The sequence below is a fragment of the Halyomorpha halys genome, unplaced genomic scaffold, assembly GCF_000696795.3.
Source record: "Halyomorpha halys isolate HHAL.00 unplaced genomic scaffold, Hhal_1.1 Scaffold66.1, whole genome shotgun sequence".
In the NCBI taxonomy this organism is placed as follows: domain Eukaryota; kingdom Metazoa; phylum Arthropoda; class Insecta; order Hemiptera; family Pentatomidae; genus Halyomorpha; species Halyomorpha halys.
This window is the reverse complement of record NW_027112997.1, coordinates 465,415-485,279: the sequence shown is the minus strand read 5'-3', so window position 1 is coordinate 485,279 and position 19,865 is coordinate 465,415. Positions and strand designations below refer to the sequence as shown.

Below are 19,865 nucleotides of genomic sequence, written 5' to 3'. Positions count from 1 at the left end.
ATCCCTGATAATCCTCCGAGGCGTCTGAAAAGAAGATGGCCACGGGACCTTCTAATTTAAATTAATGTTTGAAGTACCACCAATGGATGGTTCCTTCCCAAGATTTTCAAGTGTATATGAAACATACAACATATTTACTTATTGTATTATTTTGTACAGCTGTAAATTACATGAAATAAATAAATAAAAAAAAAAAAACTTTCATTGAATGTAATCGTAAAGATTTTTGTCTTCATCACATCCATTAATATAAATAAAATTGTCCATTATGAGATAAATTCTCACGGTACATTTCTTAGGGGACAAAAAAAGGCACTCCAGCTGGGTTAATTTTTCTTATTCGAGATAATCATGAAAAATGGAGCATGAATCAATCAGTGAAAATATTGATAATTAACTAAAGGCGAAAAAATTTCACAGGCTGTAAACAATGTTCAAAAATAAGATTAATTTATACACCATTGGAAAGCACAAGATTTTAGAACAACTAATATCCAACATAATAAGTCGAAGTGTCTACTAAGTGGAAGAGATAATAGAACCAAGTTGAGCGATAGTGCAAACAATATATATATATATATATATATAGTTAAGAAAAAATATGTAAAACAGTAGAAATTGAAATAATAAAAAAATATATTTATGTGAATAAAATTGGCCAGAAAATTATGAAAAAAATAAATATAAACAAAAAGTTATATTAAAGTTTAAAATTATTAGTAATTCTACTTTGTACTTGCAGTTTCTGATGAAGTGTAAAATGCGCAAAAACATATAATACAACTGAATAAGTAATAAAGATAATAAAAAAATGAACCAGTTTCGCAAGAATCAATAAATTAATATATTACCCTTTAATTATCCTATACAATTATTTTGTATTATATAACTGTCCCCCCTCCCTGAATTTTGTTCTGCTTGCATACACCTATCTTGTTTATTCACAGTCCCGATGTTCTAACATAGAACCACGATTTTATTTAAGTTCAGAATTTTTTAAAGAGTATCCTGCATAATTGGGTTACGATTTTTTAATTCAACTACAATCTCACAAATTAAAATTACAATATCATCAAAAATTAATTATGCCATGCTATGTCTAAAACGATGATTAAAACAAAAACAAGCCTGACCTTCAGGCTCCTAATTTATTTTAGAATTATATATGGTAGAGGGGGGGGGGGCTAACTGAAAAGCTCTAGATAAGACATAATAAAAAAATAAAATTAACGAGCATGGCGTTATTTTGGACAATATTTAATATTGATGATTAAAAACAGGATTTTCGTGCAATTGCATCTTATGCTTCAAATCCCACCCAACCTCGACAAAAAATCCCGATCATGGAATAGACATTCAAACTTATATTGCATAAAATTGAACGTTTCTTTTTTTTTTTTTTTTTTTACAATGTACGTTTTGAGTTGTTTTTTTTTCAGCAAAAAATTGTACTTTTACTCTTTCTGAGTAAAATTTTTAAATTTTTGTTGCATAAAATGTAATGCTTGAACTTAAGTTCATATTATACACATTCGCCAATATTTGTTCACTTTTTTATATTTTCCATGATTTAATTTATAGTATATAATTGACTAATTGTTGCATTGATTAACATGTTAAGAGTCGAATTCAACCTATTAATCATTAATGTTGATCAAGTGATTGATAAGGTTATAAAATAGTTAGTGTAGATTGAATAAAATTAAAATCAATGAAAATAGTGGACAACAAATTTTTAATGATATTGTAATATTATAAACAGGAAATAATTGAAAATGACCGGAATGACCGAAACGTAGGAGTTATATGAAAATAAATATTTTGAGACTATATAGATATTTTTTATTATAGTTTACCTTATTTTTTGTTCTACAAAAAAAAAAAATTGAAAAATTAAAGGAAGCAATTTTAAAAAATTTCCATTTAAGCCCCAAACTATTTCCCTAAGGATAGAATCTAGCTGATATTAAATTGTACGTTGATATAACGAGCTCAGAAACTAATGGGAGAAAGTTGTAAGAAAGTTTAAAATCAATTTTATTAAGTGGCACTTATGAGAAGGTGGTATTAGCAAAAATATTACTGTAACATCCCAGGTATACTTAAAAGTCTCTTTACACGTTTGCCAAACAATAGCAAATTCATACATGCGCAAACTTGGTACAAGTTGACCTGAATTTGCGGCCGATCCGTAGAGAGTTTTTTTGGCACAAATGTTCTTTGATTTCATGTTGTCGTTTGCATTGTTTTATAAATGCCAACCGATAAATATTTTTGCTATTCGTGTTTTGATTAAGTAAAAAAATTGTCCAACCTTTGTATTCAATAATGATAACTCTTGTTTAATATTGTATATTTTAAAATTATATCAATTCGGTGTAAATACATTGGTTCAAATCTTGGTAATTAACTTTAGCAGTTTATTATTGATTTAAAATAGCACAGATATATTTTTATGAACACATTATATGACTAGTTAATTAAATTAAAAAGTTTTCGATAAAATTCCAGAACGGAGGTGGAATTTATTGCCTATATAATACTATTTACATGATTTTTTATCATTTACAGTCTAAATTTCTGATGCGTTTCCTTTCATTTGTTTCATTCTTTGTTTTGTTCCTTTTCGTAAAGAAAATAGAGTAAGTTGAATGGATACTGACGTTCCTTTGTTCCTTTGTTTACCAAGATTTTGTAGAAGTCTTAGATTTTGCTCCAAGAAGGTAACATCTAGATCCTGCATTAGCACATAATTTCGGTTCCAAACAACTTTAAATTTTTTAGCAAGTCGGTTCACATAAAAACAAATATGGAGCTAAGTGGGTAACGCTATTTATGAACTATAATTACAGTTAATGAATAACTTAATTCATTTAATTAATATGGACCCAGTCCTATTACGATACGTTTTACTGTTCGGTCGATTAGGTTTTATCGTAACACCGTGGTAAATATTTAATATAATTAATAACACATCACCATACCACAACACCCGGAATTTACAGTAAGCCAGTAAACAGTTCCTGGTAAATGATTGTTATTATCGTGAATACTTACGAATTGCCGCATCCTGGAGGAAGACTACCTTTGGACTATTGCCTGAGGCACTATCAGCAGATAAAGTACAAACAGTTTGATCATCGATAAAGGTAAGTTTGCAGGGTCACTTGAAAAGAGGCATTCTTATCTCGTCACTGTTGGTATTTCTCACACATCCCTTGTTCGGCTACCGTGGCCTGCCCGTGTCCTCGAAAACAGGAGGGGAGAAAATGATAGATAAAGGATTGATCTGATATATCGTCAAAGTGGGTTACATTGCAGAAGATTTTGATTTTTTTTTTTGTGTTAATACATTTTTGTTCCTTTGCGAGGATCAGAAAGGTCTGAAGTTTATAGCTTCCTTAGAGTATGAATGTAAAGAAAAAAAGGGATAATTTTCATTGTGTTTATGTCTATGTGTTTTTTCTTCAAAATAATAGAGTATTTATGGTTTTTTTGGAAGAATTTACAGTGCATTTTAAAGTTTATCATAAAATCCTAGGATCAATAGCTGGTACGATTAAATACGAAAAACAATGTTTAAAAGAAATAAAAAATTCTTTTGTTTTGAAATAATCTTTTTTGAAATAAAATAAGAACAAAATATATCAAAAGAGAAGTATATTTTCACTTAAAAGCAGGACAAAAATAAATCTAGATTAATTAGTTGAATTTTTAAATTTCTATTGTATTGTAACAGTATTGAATATTAACAAAAAAAAAAGGCAATAAACAAAAACATAGGGTTACCAAGCGTGACCAGAATAAAGAAGTTCCAATTTCTGGTGCTAAGATAGCCGAAGTGACATTTTTGAAAATTACCTTTAAGAAAGAAATTATTCATTAAAACCGATATTGGATTCTTGATCACTGGTAGAAGAACAACTTTTTAGATTACACTTTCCTCGTTTGATGCACCATGCTTAACCAAGATTAACAGGATGAGACAGGAAAATACCAAATAACCTTGTAATACTAAATTTGTAAAAATATGGATATTTTTCAGCCGAACTTTGAATACACCACGGGTGGGTCCTTTCTCCGCTTTGGCGCCTTTTACAATATGAAGAATTTCGTTGCAATGTTATCCCTTAAGGAGCAAAGTAACTCACTTCGATGTCACTGAAATGCATTAAAATTTTTAAAAAGCATTACCTTAAAAATCAATACCCCATAATTGGATAAAGGAGACGTGAGAGGATATAAAAATAATATAATTCATGAAAATTATATTTTATTACTAGAATATTTGCGTTTTTTAATATTAGAAAATACTAAGTTCACTTCACTAATACATAGATTTAAGCATGGGTTGTGTAACCACTGTGAAAGGGAAATTGGAAAGAAAGAAATGCAAGGGCAAACACAAAAATACTATAAACTAAAATAAATGCATTGAATGTCAACGTTTCAGGCCACATTGCAGGTTTTTTTCCAGTTTTAGTAAAAACAAAATACAATAAAGATGACAATCATTGAAATAATAATATAAAAAAAATTACATTAATAGCAGGAAATAAATATTGAATAGCATTAATGTAAAATAAATGAACCATCTGAATTGTATACACAGAATATTGAAAATGAACTCCTAAAAAATATAATAACTCAAAAAAGTAAGCCGAAACTATGCATATAAGAATATATGAAGAGTAAAATTAGTGAGTGATCAAAGTTGTGATTGAATTTTGATTAAAAGTGAAAATATCTACTATATAAAAAAAAAATTTCAATAACCGTAGACGAATAAAGTGACCATCTATATACAATAATTAAATAAACACATATACATTTTTTACAATACATTTCAGTTTATTAGCTAATTGTAGGGGTTATACTTTCCGTTGTGAGACAACTATAAGAAACGGAATTCAAAATGCCATATCTATGCATAAATTATGACATAGAAATGCTCCTACTCCTCTGCGTTGAATTATTAATAGAAATTGAAATTCCTCAAAAAAAAAGCAGAAAAACTATAAGTAACCACCAACGTTTCGTCCTACTTTGCAGGACTACGTCAGATCTGATGCCTCCACTAGACATTGTTAAACATGAGCTTTAAAACTGAAACTTCTTAGATCAAGCATTTGTTTATGATTTTAGGAAACGTAATTTGATCGAGAGAAATCACTCTGAATTAAATTAAATATCTTTTGTATTAAAATTTGTTTATTTAATATTATATACTAAGTTGGACAAAATGTTTCACTTTTCGTCTGACCCAGTCTGCTCTTTCGAATCTCAAGAAGTTTCACCACATAAAGAGTAAGCAAGAATAGGACAATAGTTTCCACTCATAGAATTGGCAATACCGAGATTTAATGCAAATGATGACGTAGGATTCCCAATGAATCCAGAATTATAGTTTCCATTGTGCTCTTAATGTCTTGAATGTCTGAATGTATATAAGTGTGAGAAAGTAAAATATAACACATTATGCTGACATACAAAAATAAAACTCTTATATACTCTTACTGATTATACAGTGAATTTCAAAACAGATAAAAGAAATTTGAATCGACACTATGCAGAGATATTAAGTAACATTAATTTATGAATAATATAGGATAAATTGAATGTGGATAATTATAATTAGCCTTGATAAGAATTTTACTAATGAAATAAAGAAGAAAATTGACAAAAGTGTAGTTATAATAAATAATTTTAATGCTTAAACTGAGTGGAGGAAGGTTACAAGCATTGTTATGATAAAGTTTTAACAAATAGTGAGTGTGATAAATGATTTTAATTTTGGTTTTAATGTGAATATTGACTAATTATGTAATTAGACATAATGTGGGATATACTTATAAACAAAAAAATATGTTTTACCTAATGTTTTAATTTTAGATAGAAATTGTTGTATTGACCTGGGCAGAATAGCATCCATGGAGTTAGAATTTTTAAATCATATAATTTCAAAATTGTATCAAGGTAAGATAAATTACAAATAATAATATTAAGTATTTTGAAATTTTTGAGGATGATACATGTAATAAAAGCTGTTTTGTAGTAGATTGTCCCTGAGGATGGCCGGATTGGCCGAAACGTGGGGCTTATAAGAAAAATAAAATGTTTTGAGACTGAAATGGATAGAAATTAAATTATTTATTTTAAAAAAATAAGGAATTTATTAAATTATTACTCTAGTAATAATAATCAGTTATTAGCTAGTTCATATCAGAATTTATTTATTTTAAACAATTTATTATATAATGATGGACATAATTTGATTTCATTGCATAATCAACACCTAAATGTATGTATTCATGTGTAAACTGAAGTGCAGGCTGATACAACTGGCATGTTAGTAAAATATTCTGTCTTTTTTTATCTTTTTTGGCATAACTTGAATGTTTCATTATCAAATGTTAATATAAAAAAAAAACAGATAAATTAAATAAATAAAAAATGTACAGAAATTAATTGGTAGAGCATTACAAGGAGGACCAATATGATTTTTTTTTGTGATTATATATATAATTATATGTATATAATACACCATGGAAATTAATGAGTATGGGAGTTTATCCAGAAGTGAGATGGCATGCATGCATCGCATATCTTATTTGTTGTTTTAGTTATTATTTTTTATTATTTTAAATATTTTAATATTTGTTATATAGAGGAATTTGTTGATCAAATGAAATAGGGGTTGTGAAATGGAAGGGAAAGAAAGAGAAAAGGAATAAATCGAAAAACTTGTAGTTAGTTTGTAGACTGCTATTAATTGTAAAAGAAAACTGTGGAAGAAAAAAAATATTATTTATCTATTATATTATATCATGTAAAAATATGTAACTTATATTTGTCCAGTCACGGATTGATCAGTATGCTGTGTAATGTAGCAACCCGATATATTTGGGCAGCATGAATGAATAAAGTATTTCTTTTTCTCTCTATAGTCCCAAAATTTTTATATTTATTTTATCATGAATAAGACCAAAACAGGGTGATAAGTAAATAAAATGTTTACTCTTTTTTTTTTTTTTTTTTTTTTTATTTTATTTACCACCTAATGAAAAGTTGATAAATTTTAATTTTGAGAACCTGCTTGCCAAAATTGTGGTAAAGTGTTACTCAAAGATGTTATACTTGAAATAGTAAGTTCCCAAACATTATATAGGAAAAATGCACATTTCTGGTAGTACTCCATATATATCCCGTAAATTAGGAAATTTGGTCGAAATTGTTAGGAAATTTTAGACTCAAATAAGTTATTATAGCAACTTCCCTTCGATTTCGCTATTATTGATTGGCTAATAAATTCGTACTATCTCGGAATTTTGATCAAATGGTTCAGCTAATGCTTCCAGATTGAGATATAAATTAACTGTCGCCTGCTATAATGCCTTTTTCTCTTTTTCTGTTTTCTCCAGCCTGGGCAAAATTACTCATTCGGATTGGATAGCTAGAAGAAGCTCGAGTCCGAAGATGGGGCACTTGCTGGAATACCTAGAGCCATTGCAAAAATATCCAGTGACCACTTCCAGCGAGGCCTCAGTAATTATTCCAAAACCGGTTCGGAGCAGCTCCCGCTCCTATTCTTATTGAAGGATTTTTTTTTTTTTTTTTTAATTGAACATTTAATTACAATTTATAATAAGCTGTAGGCGAACTTTGTCAGGTAGTGGAAAACTCCTTATCACAAGATTAAAATGATTTTCATTCCGAACTCAACTTACCCTGAGAACAGGTGGCTATCGCAAGGGGGAAATAGTCTGATTTAGAGGAAACAGCCTGAGTGGAGGAGGAAGTATAATCCTCTTAGAGGAAGCTTAAGCTGGAGTGTGAAGGCGAGTCATAAAAAAAGGGCAATGAACTGTCTTCGGTCATCAAGAAACATTCTCAGCCCTCCAGGAATTTAAATATATTTTTTTATATCATCAACTTTATCACACGGTATGCATCGGTCTTATGAAGCTGCGTTTAAGGATGTCCACGATGTCGTAACTTGTATATCTATGAACTAAATTGGAAGGTGACGAGTGTTCGGGACATTAAACCAAAAAAGTAGGATAGAAAAAATATAGGATAGATCCAAGCGTATTATTGTAACAAGAGCGTAATTATCAGGTAGCAAGGTGGCATAATGAGGGTTCATCTACACCTGATTTTGGACTTATTTTTATATTCTACTTTTTTATTCACATACTGGAGTTAATGAAATCAAAACCTCAAATTTATACCTCAGCTTCCGATGGAATTGAGCTTTGGGCTCCACCAAACCATCAAATTCCTCTTCTATCCAATCCTTACAATGCAAAATCCAAAATGTTTCTTATTAAGTCACTATTAAATGTAACCATAAAGACCTCAATATCGCACCTATTGCAGATTTGAGGTCTTTATGTACATACATCCTTTAATTCCAAAATCCTTACCCAGAAAAACCCACTAGTTCTTTAACATTCAATATTACTGTTGTTAAAATAAAAAATTTAATTTATACATATTTTATTTTTCTTAAAAGTCCGACGTTTCGGCCAATCCGGCCATCCTCAGGGACAATGTACTACAAAACAGCTTTTATTACATGTATGATCCTCAAACGTTTCAAATTACTTAACATTATTATTTATAATTTATCTTATCTTAATACAATTTTGGAACTAAAAGATTTAAAAACTCAACTTCATGCAGACTATTCTGCCCAGGTCAAAACAACAATTTCTATGTAACATTAAAACATTAGGTAAAATATATTTTTTTGTTAATAACTATATCCCACATTATCTCTAATGACCTAATTAGTCAATATTCACATTAAAACCAAAATTAAAATTCATTTATCACAGTCACTATTTGTTAAAACTTTATCACAACAATGCTTGTAACCTTCCTCCACTCAGTTCAAGCATTAAAATTTTTTATTATAACTAAATTTTTGTTTAAAATTTTGTTTTGTTTAGCCCATCAAGGCTAATTATAATTATCCAAATTCAATTTATCCTATATTTTTCATAAATTAATTTTACTTAATATCTCTGCATAGTATTGGTTCAAATTTCTTGTATTTGTTTTGAAATTCACTGTATAGTTAATATTTCCAGATATTTAAATGGATTCTAGTATTTTCCTTTTGAATGTATTATTTTCTTTATGTAAAATCATTGTATTTTCAAAATCAAAAATATGCTGGATTTTGGTTGCATGCTGTACTAGTGTCGTTTTATTAGGATCCCTCTCCTTGTTTTTCAAATCATCATTGTGTTGATAAATTCTGTCACCCAATAATTGCCAACAATTTTATCCTTTAATATAATGTAATAATTTTTGATTTTATTGTTGGGTCAATTACTCAAGGAGTACTCATCAACATCATAATCCTTAAATGATTTTTTTAAAATTCCCTGTCTACATTGTCCAGCTAATAGAAATTAAATTATTTATTTTAACAAAGTCTCAAGAAAGTGTTTGAGATTATAAATTAAATTCAATATTACGTTTTAATACAGTTGTACATATTAATAAATAAATAAATAAAAATAAATCTGTACCACTACAACCCATGAAGGGTCAGGGATTAAATACTTTGTAAGGAAGTACTGTCAGTAGACTAACGGTTGTGCAAGGAGGTGGTTTTCTGGTTTTGACCAGAATCACGTTCAATCGTCAGATTTTCTTCAATTAAAGGTGCCCACTTAATGAGCCCCCGGGTACTTCGAATCAGTATCACAGTGCCATGCCATCTGGCCATCAATAAATAAATAAAGGAGCTAAAAACCTTTTTTCAAAAACAACAAAGTTGTGCTACACAACTTCATTGGGTTGCTAGCTACACAGCATACTTATTCAAATCTTATCAGACATTTTTTTTCAATCTTACAACATATAGGCATAACAAGTAAACAGTATATAATAATACTATATGATTTTTTTTCTTTTGTTTCATCGCTTTCGTTCTTTTATCATTTTCTTCTTTTTTATTTTTTTTCTCTCTTTTATACTTTATTAATTTCTTTTTGTTAATCGCTCTTTCTTCCTTTTCTTCCTTTTTTTTATATTTTCCATTTCAACCGAATGTGACTTTCTTTTATTCCCCCTTGTTTTTACCCTCTTTAATATAAATAAAATACAAAATGTTCATTTTAAATAAATAAGAATATAATCTCTATAATAATATAAATATATCATATAATTGATAAAAGTAGTAATAGATAGATATATATGAACATCAAAAAAAAATCCAACCAAATATAAAAAAGTAATGTAAGATATAAGTAAAAAAGACAAAACAAATATTTAAAATATACACGAAAATAATAAACTAATAAAAAATAATATAATAAAGGATTTTAAGAAATAAAAACAACCAGATAATAAAAACACATCGGGATAATTAAGACCGCATGAAGACAGATTTACTGGAGCAATGTATTCTCCATTCCTGGAATTATTTGTCTATTATTGATTTCTCTAGTTCTAAGTTATTCGCGCTCATATTTTCTATAATCTCAAATTATGCCATTTCTAGTAATAAAATTGTATTATTATGGACAAAACACAGCTACGTCTTCGTATTTTGACTAATAACACATCAAAATCCGACTGCCACGGGCATCCAAAAGAGTACTCAAACAAATTTTAAGATTCCAATGAATATAATTAATTTTATGACATAGTAAATCGCCAATTCAGGCATTATCTATTTAAAAAAATAAAATAAACAAATTACATATGTACTGAAATCACTAAATTACGACTAAATAAATATTAGTACGACTAAAAAAAATAATCAAATACGCTAGTAAATGTTTTAAAAAATATTTTCGTTCATCTTACGAGTCCATATGGCAAAGTGTACGGAATGAAGAATGATTTTTCCTTCGGAGATAAGATACGTTGTCTGTTTACTTTTCGTTGCATCAGTCGGTAGTAGTGTGTATTTTCATATCGACAAAACTTTTTATGAGCTAGGTACTCACTGCTAAATTATTATTCACATAATTTATGATTTTCATTTGGGAATATTTATGTCATAAAAATTGAAAGTGAATGAAATGTTGCTTTTGAGAAAGCTATATATCGAGGAATATTAAACGTAAGTATCTCTATTTGGGCTTATATTTCAGAAAATTTACTCTACTTTAAATGATGTTCTCTTAGATTTTCTAGTGTTCTTGGTAGTATTAAAGATATAGAGCACTGAATGAAAAATTAATTTTTTTAACGTTTTTAAACAGCCGCCGTTCTTTATTCCCCCTACCTAAACTTGGCAGACTCGTCAATTTAGACTAATAATTATACATAGTTTTCATTAAAGTAATAAAAATTGGGGTGAAAAAACTGCATTTTTTTCTTCCCGGCTCTTGTTCTAGATGTAAGTGTAATTATTTTATTACCGACATTAACTAATATCTTTATAAATATTACGTTAACTTATAGAATTAATTAAAAATAAACAAGATGGTGTTTGTCCCAGTTGTTGGACTTTATACAAGTAGATAAATTCCAAGTCAACTCCGGCTAAGTTTTGAGGACTTGATTGATGTGACTCGACATCCCTTAACAGAGAAGGCCTAATAATTACTGGCAACAATGTTCTTCGATGTTCATTTCTCCTTAATTTCTCAAATTGTATTCAATCATTTGAACCTGAAAGTACTTTAAAATATATTTTTTGAAGAATCATCTTTGTCTACTATCTTATCTATGAATATTTGCTAGAACTCGAGTGTGTTCAGACGAGGCTTAAAGTCAACAAACCTTTATGTGATCAGTGATTGATTCTCTTCTAAATTATTTGTAAACCAAGTACATAAAGTATTATACTTTTAATGATTTTAGATATATTTCGATTTATTTGCAGAATGGTAAATCATGGATAACAGAAAAAAACATTGACAATTTGCTTTTCTGGAAAATAAAAATCCAGTAGAAAAAAAAAAACTATCTACACTGATAACTAATACTCTCTAAAATAGTATTTATGAGATCAAATTACTTCGATAATGTTACTGGGTATAAAAGGAGAAAAAAAAAGGTTGGAAATGGACAAAGTTGAAGTGCCGAAACGTTAGAATGTTTAAAATAAATATGTATGAAAAAAAAAAATATTAGAGGAAAATTTATATACCTACTTTTATTTTAAACAATGAGGGATTAATGTGCTCCAAAGAAGAATTATTTCTCATTCATTTTGATTGGTAGTTAATAATTTAAAAATTAATTCCAGCAAAAAAAATTATAATTATAATTAATTTTAATTATTGAGAATATTTTTTATTACAAGAATAAATGGATATTAAAAACAATAACCTGGGAGTTCGAAAGGTGGAGTGGTATATTCGCATCTAGATTCTTCCTGCTAAGATTTAAGTTTTATTAATGTAAATGTTAAATAGGACTCACTGACACACTGAAGACGGCAAGATTGAGCAAATGGAAATGGGCAGGGCATCTCCTTCGGTGCGAGGATGACAGATGGTCAAAATCTGCCACAGAATGGACTCCAAACGACCTTCAAAGAAGAAGAGGACGCCAGAAGAAAGGATGAAGCGTTATTCAAGAGCATTGTAGGACTCTGGTGAAGAGCTGCTAGGGGCAGGGATGTCTGGAAGGAGAAGTGGAAAGAAGTCGCCTCCCAATAGGGCTGGTCACCCCGGGAAGTGCTCACTATTACTCCCGAAAGGGAAGGCCTTAGCCGGAAAGTATACAGAAAGATGGAAAGAAAATTGATAGAAGTTAATTGTTTTGTGAATTATTATATATATAAATTTATTTATTTTCTCTATCTTCTTTAAATTGATATATTGTATATTGTATGATTTTAATTTAGAAAGGCTATTTCATATGATTTTAAGGTAAATGTTATTTTGCTTATTTGGATTTATTATAATTATAATGTTGATAATTATAATGACCCTTGATATGAATTGTAATAATAAAAGTAAGAGGAAATTTAACCAAAATATAGTTGGGATAAATAAATTAAATGCCTGATCTGAGTGTGAGGAAGTCAAATATTGTTGTGATAAATTATGATAGAGAAGGTTGACTGTGATAAAAAAGTATTAATCAATGGATTTTAAATTTTAACAAATGATAAATTCAATAATAATACATAAGAATTGCTTATTAACAAAATTATATGATTCACCAATGTTTTAATTTTTCATAGGGTAATTTGTGAACTGAAATTAATGACCTTGGCAGAATAGCTTGCATAAAGTTGGTTTTTTAAAAATGATATGGTTCTAAAACTGTACTAAGGTATGATAATTTATTCATAATATTATTATTTGTTTAAAATCTTTAAAGATCATGTGTATAATAAAAGTTGTTTGTGATAGATAGTCCTTGAGGATGACCGAATTGGCCGAAACGTCAGACTTATAAAAAAATAAAAATTCTTTTGAGACTAAAATTGGATAAAATTTATTTATCTAAACAATAATAACCAGTATCAAGGAAGTGTAATGATTATACATAAAATATTTTATTATATTAATTTTAATTACTCAATATTTACATTTACAGTCATTTCATTATGTTTATTTCTTTATTTACATGAGCACTGTCTGATTTTTTATAACATTTTTTATTATTTATTTTGTATGATTCTTAAATCTAAAATAGTATATTTTATATTCCATTTGTATCAACTACTATCTTCTTAATTTATTGTTAAGTTTGTTTGTTATTATTTCATTTTTTTTTTAATTTTCTCTGGATTAAGGTTGTTATCTCGTTTTGTTTCTTAGCCTTGATTAAAGCCTAAAATTAAGGTCGAAACGTCGGCACAAACAAATAGTTTTTTTGTTTATTTGCTGACCGGAACTCCGAGCTGCGATAGCTTCCTTTTTTACATTATTGTTTTCTTTGTTTTTTAACAAATAATCTTTTTAGAGAAAAAAAAACATCAAAAATTCCCAAACTTCGTGGATTTTCTAGTAGAAACATTTTTTTTTATTTTTTAATAAAAACAAAATTAATTATTATACAAATAAAAGTTGACAAAAATGTATTATATTAAAAATAACTAAATATAATAAAAATTTAAGTCCTTTATCAATTTAAAAAAACTAAATAATTCAAGTTAACATTTGTTTTCAACGATAAATAGAAATAAAATGTACGTAAAAGATATGTATCTTGTTTTCTCAACCTTTTTTATAAAAGCCATAAACTATTATTTATCAGCGATTTTCCTTTTTTGTGCTTTGTACTACTATTGTTTATAAGTGTGATTGTGTTAAAGATTTTATTAACTTTGTTTTAATTATTCAACTCAGCCGTTTTCTTATTTTCTATTGTTTATTTATGATTTGTGTTTATAATTTTACTTTTGTTCATTTTAGTTTCACTTAATGATTTTATTCAATTTTTTATATTATTGTTATTTATTTACTTTTTATTTTTAGTTATTACGAGTATATGGTATTATTATGTACTTGTATCCCTAATACCTGTTGTTGTTGAGTGTGGCAGAATATATTATTCCAATAAAAAAAAAATTTTTTTAATATTTATTTATTGCTATTTACAACTGTACATTATAATACATTTAGTAAATCTGATGTAAGTTAAATTGTGTTACAGGCATGTAGAGAAACGACCCATTGGTAGCACTCTAATGACATTTTACATTAGCTGATCTCGAGGCCATCTTCTTTTCAGGCGCCTCGGAGGATTGTCAGGAATGGAAGAGGATGCAAGGTTAGAAACTAGGAGGTTTGAGTGGTTAGGGAGTTTCCAATAAAATTAAAAAAAAAAAAAAAAGTTTTATATTACAACAAAGTAATCCAATGAAATTTTAACCCCGCTTCCATTCTTTAATACTGAATCGATTTGTGAAAAGAGGATCGTGATTGATTTGTCTGAATCACTTGAGAGAACGACTCTTTTTAGAGATCGACTCCTTTGATTCCCGATTCACCTGCCCAACCAGACGGCCTTGAGGATTTGGGTTTTGATGGAATTCAGTGAAGGTCACCTTTATTCATTTATTTCCAAACCTTTATTCATTTAAAATGAGGCCAACATCTTCATTACAGGCTTTAAAGGAACAACGATCTTGGAATTGATCATCGGGGACTTATTAGCAAACTGAACCGACAGATCTAGCCATGAACAACTCTTTCTCTAGTCATCCTTAGGCAAGAAACCAGTCATAAATTACGCAGCAATCAAACAGCGTCTTTATTTCCCTAAATAGACATTATTAGTGCTGTATAAAAAAAATATGTAAAGGGGTAAAATCCAGTTGGAGCGTGGAGACCATTAGTGGTAGAATTGGATCAGTTAAAAATTGCCCGAGCCCCTATAAATAATTGATTGCTTTATTTAGTGAAAGATGTTTTGTTGGAAACTACCGTTGGACGGACTGGAAGAACTTGTCCGACGAGATGACCAGGAAGTGTGCCGTCCACATTGCAGCTTATTGCCGCTCAACTATTAATGTCGGAGTCAACTTGAACTTTTTCTACATAGGCTCATTATATACTGGGCAGATTGCTTTGTATTTATTATAGAAATTATAAACCGATTTCGGAAAGGGATCGAGTAATTGGTGGATCAATTATCCATTTTTTAAGGTAGGTATTAATATTGAGTGTGTTGTCTCTATATTGTTATAGACTGTAGCATTAGAGATATAAAGTACACACTTAATTACTGTAGCTTATTATAAACTTGTAGAACTTTAAAATTAGTAAGAATAATTGTTAAATTAGTACATTTATTATTTTTCATAAGACAAGACACCGAACGTCGATTCCGACTATTACAGCACTTACTAGACAAACAGTATAAATTTCCAATTAATAAAAAAGTACCCATTTACATGATCATAATAACGCCTATACGGACTTACGATATTGAGCTTCATCGTTTCATTAAAGCCATTAAATTCCTCTCATATCCAAAATCCTTAGTGCTACTTACTTTCTCACTAATAAAACCATCCAGAAGGATCTCTATGTCCCATATGTTGCCTATTTGATCAGAACCAGATATAAATGCTTCCATGATAAATCCACTAGAATATTACGAATACTCGTACAATTAAAAGCATACGAAACCTATTATTGTATATGGTTAATATTATGTAATATTTGATGATCGAAATTTTCACACAACGTAGTTACTTTAAAAAATTTTAATGAGGTGGTAACAGCTAACAAATAAATAAGTTTTATTTATTTGTGTATCTTTGCTTATGACACACCCGACTATCTTCTTCTCATATAAAAATTCGTATTTTAGAGTCCCTTGAAGTGAAAATATCGAATATCAACTTTGTTCCTACCAAAGAAACTTTTTTTTTTTAACAAATTAAAGTTTAAAATACATTTTATTATATTTTAAAAAAACACTAAATAATAGATATATACACTAATAACAAATATTCACAGCCTATCTCAAAAAACAGAAAGACATACAAAAATTATATAAAATATTTAATTTATAATCATAAACACTTTCTTGAGACTGGTAAATTTTTTTAAAGTAAATAATTTAATTTCTATCCATTTTAGTCTCAAAACATTTTATTTTTCTTATACGTCCAACGTTTCGGCTAATCCGGCCATCCTACTTAATACAATTTTCGAATTATATAATTTAAAAACTCTAACTCTATGCAGGCTATTCTGCCCAGCTCAAAACAACAATTTCTATGTAACATTAAAACATTAGGTAAAATATATTTTTTCGTTAATAACTATATCCCACATTATGTCTAATGACCTAATTAGCCAATATTCACATTAAAACCAAAATTAAAATTCATTTATCACAGTCACTATTTGTTAAAACTATCAATATATAAACTTATCACAACAATGCTTGTAACCTTCCTCCGCTCAGTTCAAGCATTAAAATATAGTGAATATTAAACTATTCCTTAAAAACTTTAACGTTGTGATAAAGTTTTTAAGGAATAGTGACTGTGATAAATGATTTTCATTTTGGTTTTAAGTGAATATTGACTAATTAGAAATTGATGTTTTGACCTGGACAGAATAGCCTGCATGGAGTTAAGAGTTTTTAAATTATATAATTCGAAAATTGTATTAAGTAGGATGACTGGATTAGCCCAAACGTTGGACTTATAAGAAAAATAAAATGTTTTGAGACTAAAATGGATAGAAATTAAATTATTTATTTTTAAAAAAATTACCAGTCTCAAGAAAGTGTTTAAGATTATAAATTAAATATTTTATATAATTTTTGTATGTCTTTTTTGTTTTTTGAGATAGGCTGTTCACACAGACAATTCTGAGAGAACAAAAAACCTATATTTCCGTCGAAAAATTAAGCTCGACATTTTTGACGATCGTAATACTTCCCCTTACTACATATTCCATACAGTGGAAGTAAAAAAAAAAGAAGTTCGGTTCATTTAGGACCACCGAAGCCGTGAAGATAAGCGACTATGACAACAATGGCAGCGCGCTGACCATTAACTGGATCAATGGAGGCAGAGTGCACCACAAGAGCTTGTAAAAAGGAGGCTTCTGGGACAGTGTTCCATTGTGCCGAGAGATGAGGTGCAAACAAAGCCCTTTCATCACGCCATCAAGTTTGCATGGTCTCGCTTGCACTTGACTGTCATCCAAACAAGGCCTTGCCGCAAAGACAAAGCTCAAATCTGAAATTGTCTTCTAAATAATATCTCATTTTTTTTTTCTTTTGAAAATATTTTCTTTATTTCTAAATAAATAAATAAAACCCTCAGTTGGGGCAATTTCACCCCGTTCTCAAAATTTTAAAATAGTAACATAAACCTAGTCGTTCGAACATTTGGTGGAAGGCATAAACTTCAAAGCTATATATTTATTTTTTTTTATGCTTGGATTAATTTAATTTTTTGTTTATTCCAAGTTGCATTTAGTATTTTTTTTTTAAATAATTTATTTATTGTCATTTACAACTGTATAAAAATACAAGTAAATTCGTTGTAAGTGATATAACGACACGAAACAAACATGCAGAGAATCTACCCATTGATAGAACTCCAATAATATTTCTAGAGGAGAAGATGTCGTGGCCATCTTTTCAGACGCCTAGGAGGATTATGAGGTAATGAAGGAGAAGCCATGTTAGAAACAAGTGGATCTGAGTGGTTGGTGTAAGTTTATCATGGAAGGATTGGTATCTGGATCTGGCCAAATCGGCAACATATGGAACATTGAGGTCCTGAAATCAAGTCATCGATTTGTGACAAAGATGACAACTAAGGAGGTTGAGAAACGGAATTTCAGGTAGAAAATTTCCCCACTTTTTCTATTAACCCTTTGGAAGGGTATGATTTTTTATAATATCTATACAATGTTAAATGAAACATGGGTTAAAAATAGGTTTCTTTGATACCTTTATTTACCGCACCCGGACTATCTCCCTACAATCATATTTTTTAATTATAAATTGTTTGTTTATTTTTGCTTAAAGGCGTAAAACCCTCTGGTCATCAAGGCCTATGGTATGCTAAAAATTATGTAAAAATTAATAATAAATAAAATAAAAATAAAATTAATAAATTTAAAAAAAATTAAAATCGAAGAGGAGTTATAATTTAGAAAGAAGACGACGTGATTTTAAAAATGTAAACACTAATCTAACATTAGCTTCCTCATCTGTGAGAGCGTCTGATAAATTTGGGGTCAGTTCTATCCTGTTTATTGTTGGCAATTAGTGAGTACATTCTTCAAAAATATGTTTAATGGTGAGGATGGACTGACAATATTAGCACGCTGGAGGTGGCAGTTTTCTGATCAGGTGAGAGTGTGTGAGGATAGTATGACCTATTCTCAAGCGGGTTAGAGCAGCTTCCTCCCTGCGGCTGTTGCAGTAAGATGTCGACCATGGTTTTACTGATCTTTTGATTCCTTTTAATTTACTTGGAGAACTTTCATCCCGCTTCGCCTGCCATCTTTCCAATATTTGTGTAATTAAGGGGTATTAATAACAAAATAATGAATAAATTTAATAATAAAATCTATTCTTTGTAGTCACTGTATTTTACTATCATTTGTTATTACAACAATATTATTTAACCTACTTCAACAACCAGTTTAGGTAGACTATCTTGTTATTTCAAACTACAGTTTTGCCTATTTTGTTATCTAAAATCACAAAGTTACATGCGTAACAGAAAAGAAAACTGCGTAACAGTAGAACTCTCCAGTTTTGACATGCCGATCGATCTATGATTATATTTCCCTCGAAATATGTTTTGAGCAATATTTGAAATAAATAGTTGTAATAACCTTCATCTTTGGTTTTGGGTGGTTCAATGAAAGATTTTAACTTTGGCCGAAATGAGGCACTTGCTTTTGGCAATTTTAAAATAATAAATATTGCAACTCGTAAGAAATGTAACCAATAAACTATATGTGAAACGGAGTGTATTAATGTTATGGAGAAGTGGAATTTCGGGAAATAAAAATTCATATAATAAATATATAATTCATAATAAAAAACTCATACCTATTGTTAGAATTGAATTGTTGAAAGTATCGTTAATTATATTGTTTGTTGTATTACTAAATAAATGAATATGAACTTTCTATTGTATACTGGAATTTCATCTTCATTGTTACATTTTAATTCATTATTTCTCTTTCATTTTTTAAACTGAAATAGTCCAAATATACATGTCGTAAAAAATGCAATATAAATCGGCTAATTGCATTTCACCAGTTTAAAATAAGCACACAAACAAAAGATGCAATTGCATTAAAAAACTGGGCCTTTCTCACGACATAGCATATAACTGGTAAAACAATACTTTTAGTATTGTATAGTACAATTAATTTAAAATGCATGATAGTAATATATGATTTTTTTCTTTTATTGTTTTTGTTCTTCAAATATAT

At 28.9% G+C, this 19,865-nt stretch overlaps 1 protein-coding gene and 1 long non-coding RNA gene across 4 annotated transcripts in view; one reads left to right on the top strand and one right to left on the bottom strand.

Moving 5' to 3' along the window:
• Positions 1 to 19,865, bottom strand: part of Sox102F (transcription factor Sox102F) — a 774,977-nt gene that overhangs the window by 495,759 nt on the left and 259,353 nt on the right. The gene's annotated exons all lie outside the window — the stretch shown is intronic.
• LOC136796570 (uncharacterized) lies at positions 10,934 to 16,288 on the top strand. Its single transcript, XR_010844302.1, has 3 exons — positions 10,934 to 11,086; positions 13,166 to 13,257; positions 14,587 to 16,288. It is a non-coding gene; the product is annotated as an uncharacterized lncRNA (long non-coding RNA).